At 38.5% G+C, this 23,775-nt stretch overlaps 2 long non-coding RNA genes across 2 annotated transcripts in view; one reads left to right on the plus strand and one right to left on the minus strand.

Annotated features, from left to right (window-relative positions):
• LOC310893685 overlaps window positions 1-2,917 on the plus strand; it is a 15,318-nt gene extending 12,401 nt beyond the window's left edge. Inside the window, exon 4 of the long non-coding RNA XR_014579206.1 lies at window positions 2,791-2,917. This is a non-coding gene — a long non-coding RNA (uncharacterized lncRNA). The remainder of the gene's footprint in view (window positions 1-2,790) is intronic.
• Window positions 629-21,501, minus strand: LOC310893684. Its single transcript, XR_014579205.1, has 3 exons — window positions 20,000-21,501; window positions 19,239-19,316; window positions 629-5,827 (listed from the first exon to the last, which is right to left on the minus strand). It is a non-coding gene; the product is annotated as an uncharacterized lncRNA (long non-coding RNA).
• Window positions 21,502-23,775: the final 2,274 nt, after the last annotated feature.

The raw sequence follows: 23,775 nt of genomic DNA on the forward strand, positions 1-23,775 counted from the left end.
ATAGAGATTATCATGTTTCAATAATTAAAGGCTGAAATAAACATTTTAAATTTAAAAGAATTCAAAAAGTTATGGCTTTTATCACAGAAGCCATTGTTTCAAACATAGAATTGGGCAAAAGAAAAAGAAAAAACTGGTAAAGTGGAAAAGATGTTCTTTCTTCAGTAAGACTTACTTTATACAGAGTTTTCTTCACTGCCAGACATGAAGTCCTGGCTACATGCTGGAAAAGAAACTTCCGTAGGTGGGGTGATGGGAGCCTTCTCTTTGGCTCACTTCTGATAGGACTCTGGGACAAAGTCAATTGCGATTTGTGTGGTCATTTCCCAAGCCAGGAAAGCTAGAATAGCAACTAGGAACAGTCCAGGTTACACATTTTTCCTGGGTTTCAACAGGCAGCCCAGCCTGAGGGCAGGCAGGGAATGCATCTTTGCATGTTATAACCCTCCCTTAGAGTTCATTGCAATCCATCTTCTCACGGCTAAATCATCCTCACGGTAGTCTAGTCCCACCAGCTTCTTAAAATCTGTGATTGAATCATTTTGGCAATTTCAGAAATCCTGGAGGCATGCAAAGTCACACAGTTACCAATGTCAACCCTGAAGTGACTCAACATTTTGACTTCTTTTTAAAATTTTGTTTTATTTTTTATTAATTAAAGTATTTCTTCTTTGTGTTGCTCAGCTTTCACATTTGATATGGATGTCTGAAAAGAGAATAAAGCATAAATGATGCCCAAACGGATTTCATTAATAAACTCATAAGAATTTTGAGCTTCTCTTGGTTTAATATCATATTTGAATATATTTTAAACGATTTATCTTAGAATATTTTCTAGATGTGAAAAAAAAAAGAGGAAAATATGTTCCTTTTTTGTCTTCTTCAAGGTTAGTTATTAAGGTGAATTGTACATAATATGAGACAATGCAGCAGCACCCTCACAGTTATTAATGGGAAATAAATATGGATTACAGATGTGCTGTCTCATTGCAAAATAAAGTGGGTGATTTATAAGTTGTCAGTTATCACTTTGAAATACCAGTCCTTACAGAGCATCTGAACTGGATTTATTCTGAAGGAATGATATGGAGCAGAAGGTTTTACAGCTTGCTGTTGTTCTCCTTAAAAGCACTGAGACAAAACAGTGTATGCTATAAATCACACGCTGTATACCAAACATTGTTTACATGTTTTCAAGTGAGTTGCTAAACTAGTACAAAAGAGACAAAATTCCTGTTGGTTCTTGATGGAGATACTTTAGGAATTATATTCTAGTTTCTCTTAGGGGAGTATATTCATAAATCAATTTGTGGTTTAATCCCTACAGAGAACGTATTTCTTCTAAGAACCTTGTCTGTGTCTTTGTGTTTGAAGACGAATGTAATTGATTTTACAAGACTGATCTTTTGATCAGATTAGTTTATTGGATTAGCCCTTTATCATCACTAGGATTTATTTGTTTTCCGTGATGTATTTATTTAGATATTTTATAAAGGATTTTTTTATATACTGCACGGCTGTGACTTCAAAATTAGAACTTCCAATTAGTTTTTTGTTTTTTTAATGAATGAATGAAAATTTTAATACATGACAAATGAAAAGTTGGTTAAAGTTCACTGAGAGCCAAACTCTGTTTTGTCACCTGTGAGAGGGCTGAAAGCGATCAATCAGATCGGATTTCCAAGGAATAATCCATGCTGCCTGCATGGGAAGCCTGATGTGAGTAGCAGTCCTGAGGACCCCCTAAAGCTGCTGGCTTCACCCAGGGAGGCTTCTCTCCAAGGGATGCAAGATGACACTATAGATTTTAAGGAAAACAAAATCCTGATGAGAATCACCCTGAGGTACCTTCAGCAAGTCAGCTAAGTGTAGTACGAAATAACTCTGTGATTTCAAGGTCATGTGGACAAATCGTGCCTTTTTTCTTTCATTCTGCCCATACCTTATGCATGCATTTGTTTTTATAGTCTGCTTTGGATGTTGGGAATTAATACTTCCATCTGCCTTTTACCTTAACCTGACTTGCATTAGGGTTTAGTTTACATAAAGGCATTTTTCTTCAAAAGGAAGGCAAATCAGAAAAATAGGGAACTGTGATAACGTAAGAAGCATGCTGTATCCACATTGCTGTTCAGCTGTGCCCACACAGATGTGCACAAACCATTTAAGAACTGGTATTTTAGGGGTAACAAAGGGAAGTATCTGTTGGTAACCAGAGAGAACCAGGAAGACTCATCAGAGTGCAGTGAGGAGGCGGGGAGCTCACAGAGGACTCCTCAGGGCTTTGGGGCAAATCTCTGTATATCAAGCAATTTCCACTGCTGTTCATGCAGCTATTTGTATGAAGAGAGCTGGCACTGACAATGTTTAGCATCCCTGTGAATCAGGATACTTATTTAGGTGCTTAACACAACAGACACCTTCTGGCACATGCTCTGGAAAAAAATAGTAAAAGACGCTGGATGACTTTCTAGATTTATGCTGGCCTGCTTCAAACAGCTTTAACTATTTGCCCATGGATTTGGATGTTACTACACTTTGACCTGGAGTGTATGGTAGCATCATGCAGTATGTTCTTGACATACTGCTTTCTTTCACATCAATGGGTTATAGTTATTAATGGTTGAGATATATTAATAAATCAAATAGTTGGCTATGGATCCAGCCATGAAACTCAATATCCTGCTAGCTTGTGAAAATCTCATTTAGAAGAAAGAGTGGCTAACCCTAGAAAAGACCACCACATTTACCACATTTACCTTTTTTTTTTTTTCTTCTGTTTAAATGCAGACACATAGGGGTGAGCTAAAAACCACCATTACCTCTATCACAGAATTACAGAGTCACAGAGTCACAGAGTCACAGAGTCACAGAATCAAAGAATGGTTGAGATTGGAAGAGAACTCTGGAGGTCAACACCGCTTTTTAGGCAAGACCACCTACAGCAGGTGCTCAGGACCATGTCCAGAAGGCTCTTGAAGATCTCCAAGGAGACTTCACAACCTCTCTGGGCAACCTGTGCCAGTGCTTCGTCACCCACATAATAAAGAAGTGCTTCCTGATGTTGAGACAGAATCTCCAGTGTTCCAGTTTGTGCCCATTACCTCTGGTCCTGGCATCAGGCACCACTGAAAAGAAAAGAATCTGGCTCCATCTTCTTTGCACCTTCTCTTCAGATATTTGTACACATTGATGAGATCTTCCCGAGATGCCTCTTTTCCAGGTTAAGAGCACTACTGCTTCTTAGGCCACTAAAAGAGTACAACAAACAACCCAGTCTTTGTGAAACCAGAAAAGCAGGTAAAATATTTTAATTTTTGAAACAAATATATATGGTTTATAAAGAAACACTGAGTGGTGACCCTTGTACTGAAGTTAGTCTTTTATTTCCCACACCTATGTTATAGGAAACACTTCAGAAATGGAAGGACGAGCATTTCAAAGTTTGAGTTCTGTTTAAGAAGTGGTTTTGTGGATTGGGGGTGGCCTTTCTTATTTCCATTTTCTTCCTCTATTGGAGAGTTACTCATTGTTCTTATCTGTGAAGTCAATTAGAAGAATTGCTAGACAGAGGTGTTAGAAAGATTCATGGAATCTCTCTCTACTACAAAGCAGGTTAAAAGCAAATCCAGATAAAACATTTCATGCTCATTTTGGCTGAGGTTATTTTTGATCAGATCTGTGTCTCTAGGACAAAAAATGAAGTTATAATTTAATAGACTTTGTCAGGAAAAAAAGACTGTTTTGGTCAAGTATTCTGATTTCCTACATAGGAATTTTACAGTGTTACCCAGCAGCTCCTACATCAGCTTGGTTTTTCTTTCTTGGTTGGTCCAGAGCATTTATTTAAAAATCATAATTTTAAGATGATGGAGAATTAGGCTGCTGAAGTTATATTAGCATCTATACCAGATGAAATGTGCAGTTAAAATAAAGATCCCCACGCTGAAATGGTCTGTAAAACCAGAATGCATTACCTACACATATAATGAACTGAGCTCATAGTCCAAGTCATCCAACTGAAATTACTGGGATCACTCATGAGGCAAAATAGGACAATTCAGAAGGAATAAAAACATCAGTGTCTAGCCCAGTGTGAATCATAAACTTGTTTATATTCATACTTGTCTATGCTCTCTTGTTGTAAATACAACTTACTAAAAGTCTCAGAGAAAATAAAATACAAGCAATGGTAGAATGAACAAACCTCTTATTGCAAGCTCTAGCATCAGCATGTTTATACTGTTACATAGCATTGGAGAAACTAAAATATGTTCAGAAATGTTTCAAGAAAACTGTTCTTGACAAAGCAGATTTCTAAGAGAAAGAAAAGCTTCATATGTAAAAATATTCCTTTTGTTATTTTCCTAAGAAAAAGATGCATTTTACTATGAGATATTTGCTTTAAGTGTAAACTAATTACAATAAACAAGCTAAATTAAATTGTTTGAAGCCACTGTAAAATCATGGATTATTTTTCTTTTGTATTCCTCCCTGTTGTTGTGAAGCAAGTATGTTCATTTGTATGATAGAGTTGTTATGTTCACCTTTGAAGCAGAGAATTTAAAAAGTCTTAAATGTTAGAGGCTGATCATGTGGGATTTAGTCATATAATCCCTCATCTTTCAAAAGTAGAATTGTTTCTTCTGTTATCAGAGAACCTATATTCATTCTTTCTGCAATCTAATTGCTTCGTTGTTAGAAAAAATAAATAAATAAAAAATCCTGATAGTCACCAGGTAGTTTTTCCTTTCAATCAGAAAGCTGTGAAAACATAAAGCAGAAACCAAACAAACAACTGGAAATTGATAGAATTTTTGCAAGTATGAAAAATAGATGCATTGATTAATTGTATTTTCTCCAGCAAGCCCAATAATTAACTTCATTTTAAAATTAAAGAGGCAGGAAAATGTAAAGAAAAGAGAAAAGAAGTCTAAAAAACTGTCTTTACCATGAAATATGCATCTCTTTCAAATCTTTCACATGCCATGTTTGAAGCAGGTTGCAAGCATCAAATCATATTAAGTTTGTCTTACTCTAATGCAATGTGAAAGATACTGCCTGAAGTAATGCATTACAACATGACTTGTTAGATGTGGGAAATTTTAAAAGAAAGCAATTTGCTGATAGAAATAACAATAAAAATTAAACAATGACTGGTTTGCATAAAAATGCAATATTTTCATGGTGTATCTGAGGTCACAAGAGACACTTTGGTCTGAGAAAAGGATTAGTTTCTCATCTGCTGGGAAATGACTAAGGTAGGTAAAGATACTCTGCACAGTAGTTGTCTTCTGCAAAGGCAGTGGTTTGAGCAGCCACTGCATACAAACAAATATTTCCATCACTGCAGTGGTCAACATGGTCAATCTTATTGGAAAAGTAATGTGTGGAAGCTGTACATGCAAGTAAACACCATAAATCTCTACTGCTTGTGGTCATGAGATCCTCAAGGCCCATTGTTGAAGAGCCCCTGTGCCTTACCATAAACTGCAGTTTAGGAACATGTGGGTGTTCTCACTGAGACTTTGGTTGTAGTCGTTTTCCCTCTTGCTTTGCCCATTGCAGGTGTTACCCTACGGACCACAGCAGTGGACAAAATTCTGGATCCTCATAAAACCACATACACCATCAGCTGCACATGGGGTGTGCCATGAGAGAAAGGGCTCCCTTCACTTGCATGAACCAGTAGGTCTCTCCAGGATGAAGGCTGGGCACACAGACAAAATGTTAGTGACCACAGGAGTTCAGGCTTGTAGAAGTGAAGCTATACCCGTTGCTCTTCCTGACAGCGCCAGCTGGCAGCTCCGGCCTGCACCACTGTCACCTGCACAGAGAGTAAACAAAGAAGACATGCAATAAGCCTGAGTGGGGCATGCAGCTGCACAAATTCCATGTGGTTAGTGCAGGCTGAAAGGAGTTTTATATAAACTGTTGAGATAACCCAGTGCAAGGGAGACACAAGCCATACGGTGGGAGATGAAAGGACAAAGGCAAAAGGACTGAACGGGGAGGGGAATGGGAGCAGAAGCTTGGTGATGTTTATGGTAGGAAGAGGGATGGGAAGGGCAAGAGTTAGAGTGGCAAGCATAAACAACGCCAAAATAAAGGGCAAGATCCTCTTTGTTTTCCCAGATGAGAACGGCGATGACAAAATAATTCACAGCACAGTATTGCTGTGAGCCACAGCAGATATAGCAAGGCTGTCTTTGTGTCAGAGAGAGTCTCACATCAGTTTTCCATGGTGGTCGGACTCTGTATCTAGGTGTTATGCAATTCGTGTGCACACATACTCACAGTAGTAAGTTCAATCAGGCTGAATAAAGCTGTGAGCATAAGAAAACAGTATGCTTAGCTGTCTGCAACTGTCTGTGAAGGGGTGCCCATGGCTAAAGGGCAGCAAGGAATTGAAAGAGGAATTCCTGGTCTTCAACAAATACAATCCTATATTTGCTATCCGGATGTGCTCACATTCATGGCTCCAGTCACTGCCAAAGTTTTCAGAGCAGGAGGACGTTGCCATATTGTGTCACCCAAGGAAGTGACCATGCTGTCTGTCACATACTTCCCAGTGAGGTGATTGTTCTTACACACAACTATAAAATACCAGAAAGATGTATAAACCAGAAAGGACTTCTCTTCTTCAATCTGAATGTAATAAATCACTGTGGAAAATTAAAACATATATTAATAGCACATGAAACCAATAACTATTTGCAAAAAAACTGAATAAATTATCACACATTAAAAAAATAATAATAAAAAAAAATGACAGTGCATTTAAGAAAAGGCAAGCTGGGAATAGAAAGAGTTAGACTTCAAGGACAATCTGCCAAGCAGCAAATACATTTGCATATGTGGTGTCTGAAACAGGAGCATGAAAGTGGAAGACAAGGATCAGCAAGTCCAGCCATGGTCATTGGCAGGCACATCACAACATTGGTCTCTGCTCTTTGCAGCCCACAAACCACTTCTTTGCTCCCTGTTACCAGTTGCTGGGCTACAGGAAGAGAGCAAATGCCACAAGTAAGTCAAAGGAAGACAGTAGGAGGTGGATAAAAATTATGACTAGCCTCATGCCCTGCAGTGGCAGTTCAGTCCTGCAGTTCTTCTTAAGCCACAATTTTCCCTGCTTTACTGGACATTTAGATCCTTGGCTCTGAACCTCAGTTCCCTCTCCTTCTGTGTCCTATATAAGAAAAGGAGAATTTACTAACATCTTTTGCTAAAATCCTTGGGATAGCAGTGAGAGAAATAGAAAGAGATGCACGTGTGTATCTGTCTCCATAGGTTACATCCTCAATTCTTCATATTTATGGGGATGGCCAGGGATTAGGAGGAGCGTATACATGGTTGAGTTCCAGTAATGGATTATTTTATTCTTAAAAAGTATAGTCTGAGGACAATATTAATCTCTTATGTAAAACTGCATCACTTTAATGATGTATTGTCAGGGATGAATTTGGGTCTACTCATTTAAATTAGATCCAAGTGACTAGAAAACCCCATGAGCAATTTTAAATAGAAAATAAGAACTGGTAAATAAAAACATCTGGTAGATGATTAAGTTTCACATATTGAGCTTTTATTAGGAGTAGCTGATGTAACTCTAAGGGAGAGCTTGCATGTAAGCAGTGTTCATTTACATATGGTGCCTGACCAAGAGTGGTAAAGAAATGCAAGCAGGCAGAAAGCCACTGTGAGAATTCTTCAACAGTGGGCTTGAAATATGCTTCCTCTTTATTCCTCCTCTTTCAACTGTGGTGTGACTGCAATTTTCAGGAAATTCTCCCCACCCTTTTATACATGAGGCCTTCAAATTACACATCTACATTGTCTTTGTACAAATCAGTTGGTAGAGAGAGGAGAGAGAACATGGCAGACCTCTGTGTTTTCATCAGAAGATCCTTGGGAAGAGCTGGACATCTCTGACCTACCACACACTCACACACTGCAGGTACTGCATCTGTGTTATATGTCAGCTTGAGCAGGAGACTTGTTCCCAACTAGAGGTGACTGAGCATGACGGCTAGAGAACACATAGTGAGGTACTCTCCTAATGAAAAAACTACCAAGAACAGTTTTGATCCATGAAGAAGCCAAAAAAAAAAAAAGAAAAAGGAAAGAAAGAAATTTCTAGCCTTTTAGCCAACAAGACAACTCAGCAAGTGACCTGAGAGAATCTTTATTATTCTTTTAATGTGAACAAAGACCCTGGACTATGCCCAGAGGTGTGGTAAACTGCCAGCACTCTTGATACCTCTATGTTAATTTATTCAGCCTTAACTTAACATATACTCTTGATATTCCTAATTACGGAACTCATATAGCCATACAAACATGATTTGCTTTATTAATGTTCTGCACAACATCACAAAGCAAGAGTCATTAATCCTGGTGAAATGTGAGGGATCTGGATTATGCAGTGCTCCCACCAGTGAAAGCCAGGCTTTGTGTGCCTGCACTGTGGGTGCATGGGGGTGAAGGAAGTTCAAGGCCGCGGCATCATATCACAGCAGGACGGGGACTTCTGCCTCCTTGGACCTCCAGAAAAACACATCAGGAAAAAGAAAAGCCTCATGTGCCTTTCCCTTCCCCTCTTGCACTAACACAAGGGCATGAAGGATAAGAACGTGCTGTGGTTGCCTCTCCTGAGATGCACTCACACTGCAACACATGAGGGATTTTCAGGCTCTCATAGACCTAGAGAGCACTGGTGACACCATCACTGAAGCTATATGAAAGCTGAGCCAAACACCAGTCTCAGCTTCGTGTCAGTAGCTTGCGCCCTAAAGCAAGGAATAAAGCAAACCTGCCCGGAGCACCTTGTGCCACAGCTGCAGCAGTGACCACGACGACGAGAAGACTTCACCAAGTGGTGCTGCAGAATCAGCCAGCTCCCATCTTCCAAGGTTTGCCTGCACAAGGAACCTTCTACAGAAACATTTGTGGGAGAGGTATCTTGCTTTTACCAAAAAGGGACATAATGTCATTTCAGTAGTGCAGTCAAAGTCAGGGAGAGGCCAACGTTTGCGATCAGTTTCCTTCCTTGTCTTTGTCTAGCAGTGCAAACTAACAGCTTCACTTTTGCATTGACCTTTCTCAAACAGGACGCCTGAAAGACTTCTCGCTGCGCGTGTTCTTGATTAGTTTTCTTTTTAGGCTTTTATCCTCCAAAGTCTTATTTAAACCAATAGTGATATTAATTAAAACAGGACTGCCTTACTTGCATGAGTAAGAACTGCTCAGAGATTTATCAGATTGTGTCCAAGATCCAAAATAGATAAGAATATCTAAGCCAAGGGTTTGTGGACTTTAACACTTTCCCTACTTTTAAGCAACTAAATCACACCATAAATAAAATAGACTAACAGGATAATTAAACAGCCTGAATGTAGCAAGGGGGAATATTTCAATAACAAATATTGCTACCCATATACCTCAACAGAATGTGCTAAAGTAAACAAAATGATAGCATAATTATAGTCGTTCCAGTTATGTTAATTAGGCTATATATACGCTTCATTGATAAGCAACTGTGGTGCAAAGAATTGCTGTAAGCCTGATATTTCCTCAGTTAGCAGCTTTGTTGTGCATATGCTGCTGTTATGATCTCGGTTACATTAATGCAGAGCAAGAAAAATAAAACCACCCCCAAAAATAATAGTAATAATAATGGTATGCATCATGGCAAGTATAGTGCAAGGTTCAAGCTGAACAGCCCATTGTGATTTTTCTCACGCTGCATTCAGATTTAGAGAGAAGATTGCCAGCAACTCTTCCCAAGACAACATCCCAATAAACTCAAATGCACAGCAAACATCACAGCTAGTTGTGCTCCACAGAGGGAGCCCTTTACACCTGTGTTTTGCTGACTCCATAGCTATAATTTCTCAACACTCTGCAAGGTGTTGTTTTGGATTACAGCTGGTCAGAATTTAACATTATGTCTTTTTCTCCAGCGTCTTCACCCCCCCCCCCCCCCCAGTGTAATATTTCACAAAAAGGTGTGGGTTTGATTTGTGGTTCCCCCCCCCCCCCCCCCCCAACAATATTACCTTTTGTGGGGAAAAATAATCTTTTAATTGAAAGAAATATGGCTTTGCACAGTTTTGATAAATATTTACAGAGAAATAAAAAAAATCAGAAACCAAAAGGAGAAGAAAACACTGCATAAAACAAAAAAAATAGGCTCAAGTGCTCAACAATTTTGACAAAACATTTTATAGCAAAAAAAAAAAGGCTTCTTTTTAAAACAAACAAACAATTTTAAGTGGGTCACTCTTTAAGTACCCTAGAATCTTTAGCTGTTTAAATCTTAAGCATGACCCATTATTTCTTTATTGTTTAAAGGTCTGAATTTTTGAACACTTCTGATGGCTGAAAAAATCTTGGCTGTTTTTAAAGGTGTTCCTACATCATCAAGATTTTACTGCTAGATTGGTTAACCTGGGAGAGATGTTTATACAAGTAGTTGGGGTTTTTATACATGTAGCTTGGGCATATCTCTACTGCTTAGTACAGGATAGAATAAAGATCCTGCAAACAGCCCCATCAGCACTGTGCTAACATTACAGTATTCCCAGGTCTCACACCAACTTCAGTGCATGTTGCAATGGTGTGCAGTGGAGAGGCTCCTGCCTCTGGTTATGGCATCTCTCCTGCAGTGCTGCTCTGCAATGTGTGGACACCTCTTTACTGGCAGGTTAGCACCAAGATTGTAGGTGAATAGAAAATACAATGCAGGATTACATTAGAATATAGGTACTGTAATGAAATTGGAGAAGCCAAAATACCAAACTGTCCTCTTTTTAAGTTACTGTTTGTGCAAAGCAGGGTATGTTTTTACCCAGACAAGGCATCCAGAGGTTAGTCTCCTGTCTCCGCCCTTCTGGTAAGAGTCACGACCTCTGTGTCTTGGCCTTCTACATCACCACAGTAAATTGGTTTGGAGAAGAATCTGCTGCTTGCCTCATTGCTACAGTCTTACCACCAAGATTTAAAAACACATGCCAAACATTAAAAGCTTTATGAGACTGGTTAAAAAATTCCCGCCCCCCTCCCCCCCCAAAATGTAATAATTTTTATTCATGGCCCATTTTTTATTTTCTTCAGCTGCTGATGTGGCTAATTCAGGCTAACTGGTGTTTCTTCATGGAATGGCAGTGCCCTGTTTGCTCAGTTCTAAGCCCCCTTGCTGCAAGGCAAGGTTTGCAGGACAGGAAAAAAACATGGCAAAATGTCCCCAAAAGCAGATACATAAAGCAATATTCAGAAACACTTGTCTCAATGCTATAAGCATCAAATAAAAATAATTACAAGTGCAAATGAAAACATACATTTGTAAATCTCCCCCCCCCGCAAATCTGCATGGTTTGAAATATTCAAAAAATAATGTAATATTTCATATCAAATACCTAGAAAAAACAACACTAATGATCATATCAAAACCCTATGTCCCAGATTTTTCACTTTAAGAAGTAGTTCAAAAAATACAGATTTAAACGCTAAGTCCAGAAATAATGAAAGATCTCCAAATCTACAAATAAAGAGGTCCAGTCGTGCAAGTTACTCAACATCTCCTAAGATTTGCTGAATACAAAAACAAATTTCGAGAGGCATTCAGTAATTCCTTTCCCCAACTGCACGCCTGGAAATGTGAATCATAATTAAATGTGCATGTGGTATTTTTCACAATATGTTGTGTTTGTGGTTTTAATTATCATCATAAGCACCACAGTTAATCTGTAGTTCAACATGTGAAAACGTTTATATAGTTTTACATGATGGTTTGGTAACACATACAAACATTTAGGTTTAAAGGAATGATGAGGGTTGGGTCCTCATCGTTTTATGAAGTCTGACGTCAGCCATCTGGAGACCCTTCCCAGCTCTTTCGCCACCTGTGACTTGGCCACCCACTTTTTCCTTCTGACCTCACCTCCTCTAGCCAGCAAGAGAAAGAAATCCTTCTCTGCTGAAGCACAGAAGAGAACCAAAGATAAGAGCCGCTCAGAAAAGAGGGTTTGTATGGTGCTGAGTCTACCAGAGATCAATAAGCACTAAGGAGTAATTCTGAAATGGCAGTGTTCTTGGTCAAATGTCAATGCCAAGCACAAGCCAACCTGGTCACCAGCCCCAGGCATGCCCAAATGCCATGAAACATGCTCTTCACCTCCATCCACAAGGCAGTGACAGTGTGAGAGCATACAGCTGATTATTACTTTACAAAAGGGACTTGCTAAAGATATAAAAATTAGGATGTTCTGAGTGGCTGTGCTACAGTAGGGAGAATGATGAGATGTCAACAGGCCCTGTGAACAACAGTGACTGGGCTCCTACAGCTCCAGGACAAATGATGAGAGACTACTACTTCATGCTTTTGGCACTGGGACTGCCCCTCAGGCTAACCTTCAGGACCAGGTCTTGTTCCGCCCCCCCCCCCCCCACCCCCCACCCCCCCAACCATTTTTTTCAAGGAGGCAAACCCAATTACTCATACTGAACCTGTGGGGTCTGTTCCCTGTCCAATGAGGTGGAAACAAGGGTATTCGTCTGCCTTCATTTCTGCCTTCAAAACTGCCCACAGAACAGCAACCAGAAATTATATAGGACAAATCTTCATAAAGCTTATGAATGAGTTCCTAGAAAAGCTGCTGTTTTCTAAGCTTAAAAACACCTTGGCATTGGCATTTAAATTTTTATTCAAGAACATCTTTCCTATTGACAACAGACATAGTAGAAATACATTCGGACTTCAGTTACTTTTGCAAACTGTTAAACTGTCAGTGGTCTTCTAGATAAACTGGTTACAAATTGTGGGGAAAGATATTAAAGGAAAGAGCAATAACAAATAAAATGCAGGTACAAAAATGCAGGTACAGAAAACAATTAATGGAGTGGTAGTTTTTCTTTTAGCAAGGAGTTGTGAGAAGTTTTGAAGCCATCAGCTACACACGCACGGTCAACCTGATTATTTGTACTTGAGTACAAATAGTTTAAAGATGATGAGGTATAATTTTTTGACCACAAAAAAGAGGTTTGAGGGAATCCTTGTTCTTCCTTCTTAAAATTGTTATTTTCCATTTTTCTTTGAAGCTGTTGGGATTAGTACCTTGTGTGTGAGGTAGCCAGCAATAATCTATGTCACACCAATTTGGCATAAAAAGTAACCCCACAATCTAGGTGACACAGAGGAATTAACAAATTGCTTAATATCCCTGTGTCCATTCCAACATCTCTCTAAAGTACAGATCACACATAAGACCTTAAAAAGAGGTTGATCACATGTAAAGAATTTCTCCTACACTATTCATGCAGACACAGGGAAATCAAACCACTTCCTCTGGCATCACAAGCCCAATGAACAGCACCAGAGTTATGCAGGAGGCAACATAAATCCAAATGTTCATAGAATTCTGCAGAACAAACCACAAGGGTGCAGTTTAAACATCTGTGTATATGTATCAACCCAACATTAGTCTTCAACGTGCTAAAACACGAACATATTCACACAAACCCAGACTATATGAAAACACATCAAGTTCATTCTGCTTCCAGATAATTATACAATATTTAAGAACTGTTTCTCATCATATTTTATCAGTACTCCTTGGTGAAAATGCAATAAATAAAGAATGCACTACTACTGTGCATGTGTATGTGCTCAAAACAACTACATTGTAATTCAAAGACAAAAAAAAAGAAGACTATTTATCCCTGCTGATTCCTTCATGGCAAATATGGACACATCCATGCTATTTCTCATCACAGTTTATTCTCGGTTCCTCTTTCACTGCAGCCAACAGGCTATTTATTGAGTTCACTGTAACAATTACATTCTGTTTATGGGTCTATTTAAGGTGCTCCTGTATACACCTTTTTGTTGCCTTGTTTTTTGCTGATAGATAAATGAAGTCATAGTCCAGCAGAGACTAAAGTTATTATCATCACAAAAACTGTCCCTTTCATTCAGCAGTTTCACTTGGACTAGGACAAACAATACATGGAAACTAGTGAAAGGAGCACAATGCAAAGGCTCCAACAGGAAAACCACGTGGAACTTTCTGGGACATTTTAAAGCTCCTAGATACTCACAGTCATCTCTCAGCAATTATTGCCCAGCAGCAGAGATGACAGAAGGGCATGTGTGCCAGTGAGTGCTCCCAATCACCTCCACAGCCATGTACCTTTGCTAGGCATTTCAGCACGCCAACTGCAGGGAGCAGTAGCCTCCAAGGCCTGGACACATATTCCCTCCCACCATAGAGCAGCAGTCCTGACACAGATAAACCAGAGTGAGGAAGCAAGGGGAAGTTATATCCATCCACATACCCATCAGCACATTGAGGGGACAGAGGCAATGACTGGAGGAATAGAAACTCAGCAGAGGAGTAAGTGCAATTACCTTTTAGGCTTTCCCAACAAGATGCATCAGAAGACCTTTAAGGAAGACCTCTCTCCTTGGAGACTTTTCCTACGTAATTTGTGAGTACTTATTTTCTTAGAGATCAGAGAATTACTCACACCCCAATGTGGCTGGCAGATACCCAACTGTTCTTACCTTCTCTTTCAAAGAACTATGAGTAGAGGGTGTTTCACTAATTAAAGTTATGGCAACATCTCCCAGATTATGCACAGTTCTGTCTGCAGTGCTGTGTCTGGATATGACGTTACCAGGCATCTTGCATTATTTCTTCCTTAAGACCGTGAACAATAGCTTGCAATATAACTGTATTTCATAAAGAAACTCCCACAAGGTAGAGTAACTCAACCATCAGAACAGCTAAAGAATAGATAAGAATAGGCAGTGGGTCTGTCTGTCACCCTGACACTTCAAAAATAAATTCCACATTGCTATAAATGTGTTAGAGAACAACAGAATAATGGATTCTTGTTAAGTCATTTCTTCTTGCCTCTTTAGGAGAGAAGGTAAGAGTATTTTCTTGTTGATTGAACAGAGCTAGAGTAAAACTGGTCCATCTATAGTGGTACCATCTTGTGTTTCACAGCTAATATTCTCTGGCCTAGAGATGATATTCATTGTCCATTTATACTAGCATCACTAAAAAAAATGTTTGCAATACTATTTAATTGGTGTTCTTTCCAGTTTCTTATTTCAGGTTTAATTCAAAACAAAACAATCTGAGTTGAACCAAAGACTCATGAATTTATACAGGCTTAAGGCAGTACAAAAGATGATCAGAAACCAAAAATCCCTTATCTTCTAGGAATGATTTCGATACAAGTAATTGCCTGTTGTGCAACTGTTAGAAAATTTTGCTATTTGTGATAAAGAGAAAATAAAGAACATTGTTGATGTGAGAAAACTGAGCAACATCCTGAAAGGGCTGACAAAGAACTTGATTTGCTCTAGCTTTAAGCAGATAGGGGAATAAGGCATGTTCAGTACCATTCCATCTAAACAGTGAAGGGCTGTTGTATACGTCTTTGTTCTGGCCCTTATTTACAGTATTATTCATGTTCAATGAATATAGTTTATCAGCCATGTTCAAATAGATTTAAATTTCAGACTACAAACAAGTTCTTAAAAAGATTAAACTTCTAAATTCAAGCTGCAGAAAATGCAGAAAAATGTTGCTGCTGTCAAAGCTCATGTAAGAATTCTTCATGGGCAATCTTACAAGGAGTATACCATCTCCTGAAACAACATGAAACAGATGCTGAACTACTTGAGGCTTAGTTCCTTGAGGCATTTTTTGTACTGTAAAGTAGCATATCCAGATGTCACTACCTGGAAGGCCTTCAGCATGCATTGTACTAAACATAACATGAAGATGACCAAACATTATTCAGAGCTGAAGACTAAACACAGAAAAAAAAAAAAAAGTGATTCACTATTAGTTTAGCGTGGTTGACTGTCCAGAATCACTAGTATTTGGAGCATGACCTTCAGTATATTACACTAATACATCTGAAAAGAGGAGTGGGGCTCCAGAATACAATAAAAAGAAAAATACTGGAACAGAAAACCTCATCAGGAAAAGCGTTATATCTAAGTGCTAAAGAGGTGCTAGCTCCAAGATATCTGTTTTTCTCCTTTGTGTTGCTGCTATTGACTTAATCCCTCTATATCTACTATATTCAGTCCTTTTCAACCATCATTTACCCTTTTTCAGTAAAAGTCATTAATATCTTATAACTTGACCTTTCTGTGAATGTCAGATTGTCAGCATCAACAAACTAAATTCATCCCCTGTTCCTTGCTTTTCCTTCCATTATAAGGGTTTGTTTTTCTCCCCTCTTTGCTCTCTCCCTCATTTGTCCCATTTTTCACTAACTGACAGCACTGCTAGCATCAGACCTGATTTGGTTCCTGCATGGTTTTGACAGAATATTTCAGGATCCTATCGACTTTCTCTAATGTTAATTTGTTCTCTCCTTCTTGGCTTATCTTCCTACCTTAACAATGCTCCACCTCCAAGATAACCACTTTCCAGACCTCCCATCCCAGCAAGCAGCTAAGCCCCACACAGCCGTTCACTCAGTCCTCCAAAGCCCCACAGTGGGATGGGGGATATAATTGAAAAACAAACAAAAAAATGTCATGGGTTGAGATAAAGACAGCTTAATAGGACAGAAAAGGAAGGGAAAATAACAGCAATAGAGATAATAGGATATACCAATCAAGTAAGGCAGAATGCAATTTCTCACCACCCACCCATCAATGCCCAGCCACTCCCCAAGAAGGAGCCCCCTGCCCCTGGCCAACTCCCCCAGTTTTATTGTTCTGCATGACACCATAAGTTGTGGGATATCCCTTTGGCCAGTTTGGGTCAGGTGTCCTGGTTCTGTCCCAGCTCCTTGTGCACCCCCAGCCTCCTCATTGGCAGGGCAGCACAAGAATCTAAAACAGTCCTTGGCTTAGTGTAAGCACTGCTCTGCAACAACTAAACCATCAGTGTATTATCAGCATTGTTCTCATCCTAAATTCAAAACACAGCAACATACTAGGTACCAGGAGGAAAATTAACTTTATCCCAGCCAAAACCAGGACAGTTCCTCAAACCAAATCATCCATTCTTCTGAGAGTCCCACTTCTCCCTGTCCCCATGAGAACCTGCCAACTTCCTCCAACAGAATAAAGGAAAAAAAAAAAAGACAGGGCTCTCCTCCTCCCTTCTTGCCTTTCCATGTTGACTTCAATATGCATTGAAATAAAACTGGCTTGGGATTACACGTGTTTTTTGATGAAAAAATGAAGAAAAAATAACTATAATAGCTCAAATGGTTAGTAGCGTTCAGGCCCAGATTCTGAAAAAACTCATGTGAACTACATTAAGCCTACCAGTTGAGGAGTTGAAGGCAAATAATTAAACATCATGGTTTCTAGAAGTATTTGCAGAATTAGGGCCACCCAAGACTGACAAATGAAAATAGAAAACAACTAAACTGTAATTAGCTTTGAGATCCATTGTTTTGGGGCTCACTCCAAAAAGGTCTAACATCAAAATACTTTTTGAGTGCCAATGTTTTCCAAGGTCTTGTCCTTAATGTTATATTAAGCGGGTTTATTTGCATTTAATTTTCTTTATTTCATTTTCTACTTTGACTGGGTCTGTGCATATTTGTTTGTTTGGAGAATAAAATAAATTGCTTTAGAATGATGTTGTTTACACAATTCAATTAGCTTTGAAATTCATGATTCATTTAAAAGGATGGAAACAGAAGGAGCAAGTTTCTTCTCTTCTTTCTGGTCTTCACCAGATAGAATCAGCTTTTTCTTCATCTTTCAAGACCCAGCTTGAATGGTACCAACCCAGTGAATCTGCCTAAACTTCACAACAGCAAGCTTTCTTTCACAAACCAAACTATAATTTAAAGGAACTGTAGAAAATTGATATTTTCTGTGAAAAATTCTCCTCCTGCAAATTCTTTTTTGGAATTTAATCTCCAATCCATTTGTTGTTGTTGTTCAACTAATAGCATACCATGTGAGTATTGTACAAATTATTCTCTTGAAAAGGATCCCAAAAGCATCCCTAAATGCTTTGCGATCATCTTTAAAAAATAAAATAAAATAAAAGTGGAAGGGGCAAAAAATAATCTTTCAATATTCTAAAATCTTAGTTAAGGATATAGATGCTCCTTACTAGTTTAAAGTTCAGGTGGTTGTTGTATTTATATACCATCTATTCAAATAGATTGTAGTTAATTAAAAAAAAAAAAAAGGAAAATTTATTCTTTCTAAGCCAACCTTATTAAGAGTTTGCCAGACTTTACAAGAAGTATCTACTGTGCAATACCAAAACATGAATCAAAACTTGCAGGGCCTCAGAGGAAGACCACTGAATAAGAACACAATGAGTTATCTGTGGTAAGGATCCCTAGGAGTTCTTGTTTGTCAGAACAGAGGTTTGTAACACAGACCAGTAACCACTTTCCAACACAGACCAGTATAGTACATGGATTTGCACCTCCTGCATATCACAACCTCTGCACAGGCCAATTCCCGCTAACTTATTTTTTTCCAAACCATGTAGAAAACACTCCTAAATCAAATCCATGCTAAAGGCTCAAAAGCAAGATTCAGTTATATGTGTAGCAGAAATCAGGGTTAATATCAGAGGAGCACACACCACCTTAACTATAGTGATGCTTTAATAAATGACACTTCTAAAATACAGCAACTGAATTCTACCAGTGTTATTAGTAAGCTGTCTCCTGTACTGAAGGAATGAACAAGGACAATATTGTTACTTATAATTCAGAGCTAGCTTGTATGAAAAGGACATGTGGCATCAGGAAAATGTAATTAATTTGGTGGTGTAAGCCTTCATAAATTATCAAGTATTCCCAATAGCAGTCCTGCAAAACTTACAGAGAACATGAGCTGCCTTTAAATTACTTAGTTTGCTTGCTACCAGAATTCTTTTAAGGTGGTTAGATACTGACACGGTATTAAAAATGCTTAAACTACTGCAATGGCTGACATACCGAGCCACCTTTAATTAAGACCATAATGTTCCTGTGGGCCATACATAAGACAGTAATCTGTGTCCAGAGGCTGTCACTCTCTTCTCTAATGGACTACAGCACACCAAAATTAATTATAGGGGAAAGGTTGCTGCTCCAACTGGGACTGGAGTCTCAAGATTCAAAAGCAAATGTTTTGCTGTTGATCAAAATGAGCAGCTCCTTTTGCAACAGCAAGTGCAGTTTCTGTCACATTGCACTTAACCCTCACTTCCAGCAATAAAAATCAACAAATTTCTTACCTGAGGGGAAATTTTTATATTCTTATTTATTAATTCGTTTGATCATTATGATGCCATCACATCTGAGCACAATTTTGCCTGTCAAAAATGGGGAAAAAAACTTGAATTGAAGAATTAGAGTAGAAAAATTAGATCAGAACCCCATCCACAATATTCTTGTATGTCTATGGCAACAAAGTCAGACTACTGATAAACAAAGATTTCAAAAGCATTTTTCATTGCTATTTGCTTATTTTTTTTAACAAATTAACTTAGAATATGATAATGCTTTCTATGTTTGACTTCAGCAAATATTCAATGGTAAATGATTTTACAGGTGGGGATGCTTGCAGACACAACAGATTTTAAGCAAACACTATAAAATATTACTTAAAAGAGAATTTCAAATCATGGATGCTATTGCGTAGTGCCAGAGACTTAACTTTTTGGTTCTCTGAACCAAAGCAATAGTCTAGGACAGAAAAAGAAGAACCATTCCTGATGCAGATAACTCTCTGTTAAATTACTTACATTTAACAAAGAATCTTGTGTTATGAGCTTACTGTGTAGATTTCATATCTCACCATCAAACTCACTGAAATAATTTGCTAGGTTAAAAGATATCTGCATAGTTTTGACACTATGTTTCTGTTCCTGCCCATAAGAGGAAAGAGGGAGAGGCAAACGTGTGTTATTGCAAATATTTAAACTGAAACAAGGGTTTACAGAGAGAGAAGAAAAAGACATAACCAAAGTAGCAAGCTTGAAGACAAATTATTGACCAAAATGAAGAGACAGCAGTGATGGTCTCAACACAGCCTGGTCCATGTGATTTTTTTCAACAGATGACCATCAAAATTCAGATGTACACTACCAGAATGTATCTGCAGGCCCCCCTCCTCCAGCCTCAGAATATACACAGCTCCCAAGACCCCCAGGGGAAATCTTTCAAGCAGCACTGTTCCCTATTTCAGTAACACCTGAGATGATTAAATGAACAATGAAACTCAGCTGTAAATGTGCAGCAAGGTTACAGTCTGCAATCTGAATAGTATTAGAAGGAATGAAATAAAAATGGAATCAATGTTCACAAGGATAATGTAAATCAGATGCAAATAAGCTTCCATTTTATTTGTCTTTTCTTTCTTTTTTTTTTTTTTCTTTCTAATAGTGGCACAGTTAATTGATCAGATGCTCAAACCTTTTTTTTTTTAAACTCAATGCCTCTATTATTCCAGAAGATTTCCTGGGGGATAGAGCCATAGCAAGTTCCCATTCCCATGAATAAAATAAACCCATGTCTTTGCCTATGAATGACTGCAAAATATAAGCCAGAATAAAATAAATGAATATAAAATGACAAAAATCCTCCTCTTATAACCAAAATAAGTAAATAAATAAATAAATAAACTAAATCGCAGAAGCAGGCATTTGTCTCTATCAGGGCCTTCTTCATGAAAGCAGTGCTGGTGTGGGCAGCATCAAAGCATGCTGTAATGAAGTATTTTTGTAAAAGCTCGTTGCCTGTGATTTTCAAGTCACATAAGCATATGTCATATATGTGCTGGTGATCCATGTACCATGTATCCTCATTTTCTCTGTCCAAAGTGGCTGAAATACCTTTACTAATCATTAGCCTTTAAAGAACAATCTAAACACTCTATGCTAGCAGCTTTTTGGCCCTAAGAGCCTGGAGCATGCAGGTTTCAGGTTTGGTTCTGCCACTGAGTGGGTTGTGCTGACCTGATTAAACACCTTAATGTTATTAAATCAACCTCGTGGTCTGCTATATGGAAATATTACACAATACATTCTTTTCTGAGCTGCACTATAATTTACCTCTCTAACACGAGACCAGACCTTATAAAAGATACCCATCATACATCAACCTACCTGTTTAGTCTATAACCCTGAAAATAACAGACAACAAATAATAATAATAATAATAATAATAATAATAATAAAATAAAAGCCCTAAAGACCTACAGACTTTTCTAATGTCTCTGTAGCATCAGTCTTACTTCAGTGTACTTCAGTCTTACTAAAAATATTCTTCAACCTCCCCCAGGCCAGCGTTACACAAGGCACTGCCAGTCTCCAGAAGCAGGCTTTAAGATTGCTGATGAGTGTATGCATCTCTGTAGATCTCCCAATACATGACAAGCAATCTTTCTCATACCTTCATTTCCAAAATTAACACATCCTTTGACTGTAAAGTGATTTTCAATAAGTGAAGAAACTAACACTCAGCAAGGTTGCTGTACATTTCTTTTCTCATCTGACATGTCTGAGATACTAACATGATGACATCGCCAGACCTTCTTGTCCATCTTGACTGCTGACTTGGAATATAGGCAGACACAACTGTGCAGCAAACATTGCCCTTCTGTCTCAATAATTTCTCAATAAATTCTGTCTCAATTTTTATTCCTACTATTAAAAATTTCTTGGTAATGTGTAACCTGTTTTAGGACAGACACAAAATCAGGCTTGATGGTTCCATGATGTTTTTTTTACATTCAGCTTGCTTGAACAGTTTGACGCCAGCACAAGTACTTTAAGAATGCCCTGAAATCCTTTCATAGAGCTTGTCAGATCAATATCAATAACCAGCAGGAAAGATGTTTGGACTGAGACAACTGGAAGCAAATCTGTTATGTTACTGCTTTAGTCTTTGAAGAAAAGTGTACAGCCAAGCTGGAAGCCAGGAGAGAGAACAGGAACTTCAAAGAAGTTCAAAGGAACTTCTCTTCACTCTCACTACTGTTCTTTGCTCAGCAGAAGTTCATACACTTAGCTTTTAGCTATGTGTTTCTGCCAGAATAATCTACTCTGATGCAGACAGTGAAATGTACACTGGTAACATCATATGAAGGACTGGTCATTGTCTACTATATACACAATTAAGTACCAAAGTAAATCAAAAGTCTCCGGTAAGCAATAATGCACTCTTTGTGGCTTCTCAGTAGTTTGAATAAGAAAAAAATACTCCCAGATTTCTACATATCAAGCCTTTTTGGGACTTGGATCTTCATATGTTAGTCCCTGTTGAGTGAACAAGGTAATGAATAGAAAGGACCGCTGGTCTATTTTATTAGTGTCCCAAGTGTATAAATATACCTTAAAATTGCCTTGTTCTTAGCTCTGAATAGCTGAATGTCCCATTGCAGTTAATTTGTGCCTAATGGATTGTTCAAAGCATGACTGCAGTCTCTCTGATTAACCCTCAATATCGGGGAATAGCAAAGAAAGTGTGAGCAGAGGCACCAAAAAGGCATGTATGCAACGGTAGTTCAGGTAGCTGGCATCAGCAGGGAGGCATTCCTGCTGGCCAGCCCTTTAAAGAGGATGTGTGGCTGAACATGGTTGGCCAGGAGCAGAAACAAGACCATTTAGGTCTGCTGGAGCCACACTTTCAGGACCACAGAAGCAGCAAAGAGGCAGCTCCTTCCTCTGGATCATTCTCTGCATAGAACCCCTTTCTTTTGTGTTGCAGGTCTGTTCCTTCTACATTTCCAAATCCTTTGCAACACCTGATCCACTCAGATTCCCAGACCCGATTTCTTCCTCCAGACATTTTTTTTTTTCTTTAACACAAACAGCAAGGACAAAAGGTCCCTTTTGAAACTCAAAAGGTTGTTATGAGATTTAATCGAGGCACAAAGAGACTGTGCTGCTCTAAGGAGGGAAGTTAGAGTGGAAGAGGGACCTACCACCCATTATAACTAACATCCTATTTCTTTGTCATTATCTCTTAATTATCTTGTCTTGTTTATTTAAACAACAAGGCAATTAAGAAACATCGTCAATGGAACAGAACTCTGGCAGAGGCGAATGGTCTCTGCTGTGAGATAAATGCCAAGATACTTAACAGGCAGCAGCATAACAAGAGAGTGTTTATTTCCAAACATTGGGCAATGACTGCTGGAAAACGTGTGCCGTTGTTACTCCAGGATATCTTACTGTCCTTTGCTGTAATCATTAATTGCCTACTGCTGCGATGTCCCTTGGTACTTTCTTCAGATGCGACTTTACCTAATGAATATACCTGAAATATTGCATTACCACATACTTTTGCATTAACAAAAGGATGCTATAAATACTGAATGCTACAAACCAGAAAGAGTTCAGGAAATAGCAACTGGAATTAGCACTGGACTTATGGGAAGTAGCTAAATATAATTTCAGTAGGAGATGACTTAGGGGACAGGCAGGATGGAGCAAAAGCACTGTCCTGTTTCATCAGACCAACAATCCATCTCATCCAGTGACTGTACTCTGACAGCAGCCAACAGCAAATAATTCAAGGCTCATAATATCTTTACACCAGATAATAATAGAACAGTATGTCTGTAGAAGAAGTTACTGCCTAAGATCTGGAATTGGTGGTGTTTTCTGTCCTGAAGTAGCAAGGGTGATTTATCATTTCATTGTTTATTCTGGTACAATTATGGAAGCCTTTGTTGTCTGCATGCACAGTTTATTGATTTTTGAATACTATTCATTTGTCTGTCCTTGCCTCAAATAAGATTGGAAATTTGCACCTACTAGCTATGAA

This window comes from Anser anser, assembly GCF_964211835.1.
Source record: "Anser anser genome assembly, chromosome: 2".
NCBI lineage: Eukaryota > Metazoa > Chordata > Aves > Anseriformes > Anatidae > Anser > Anser anser.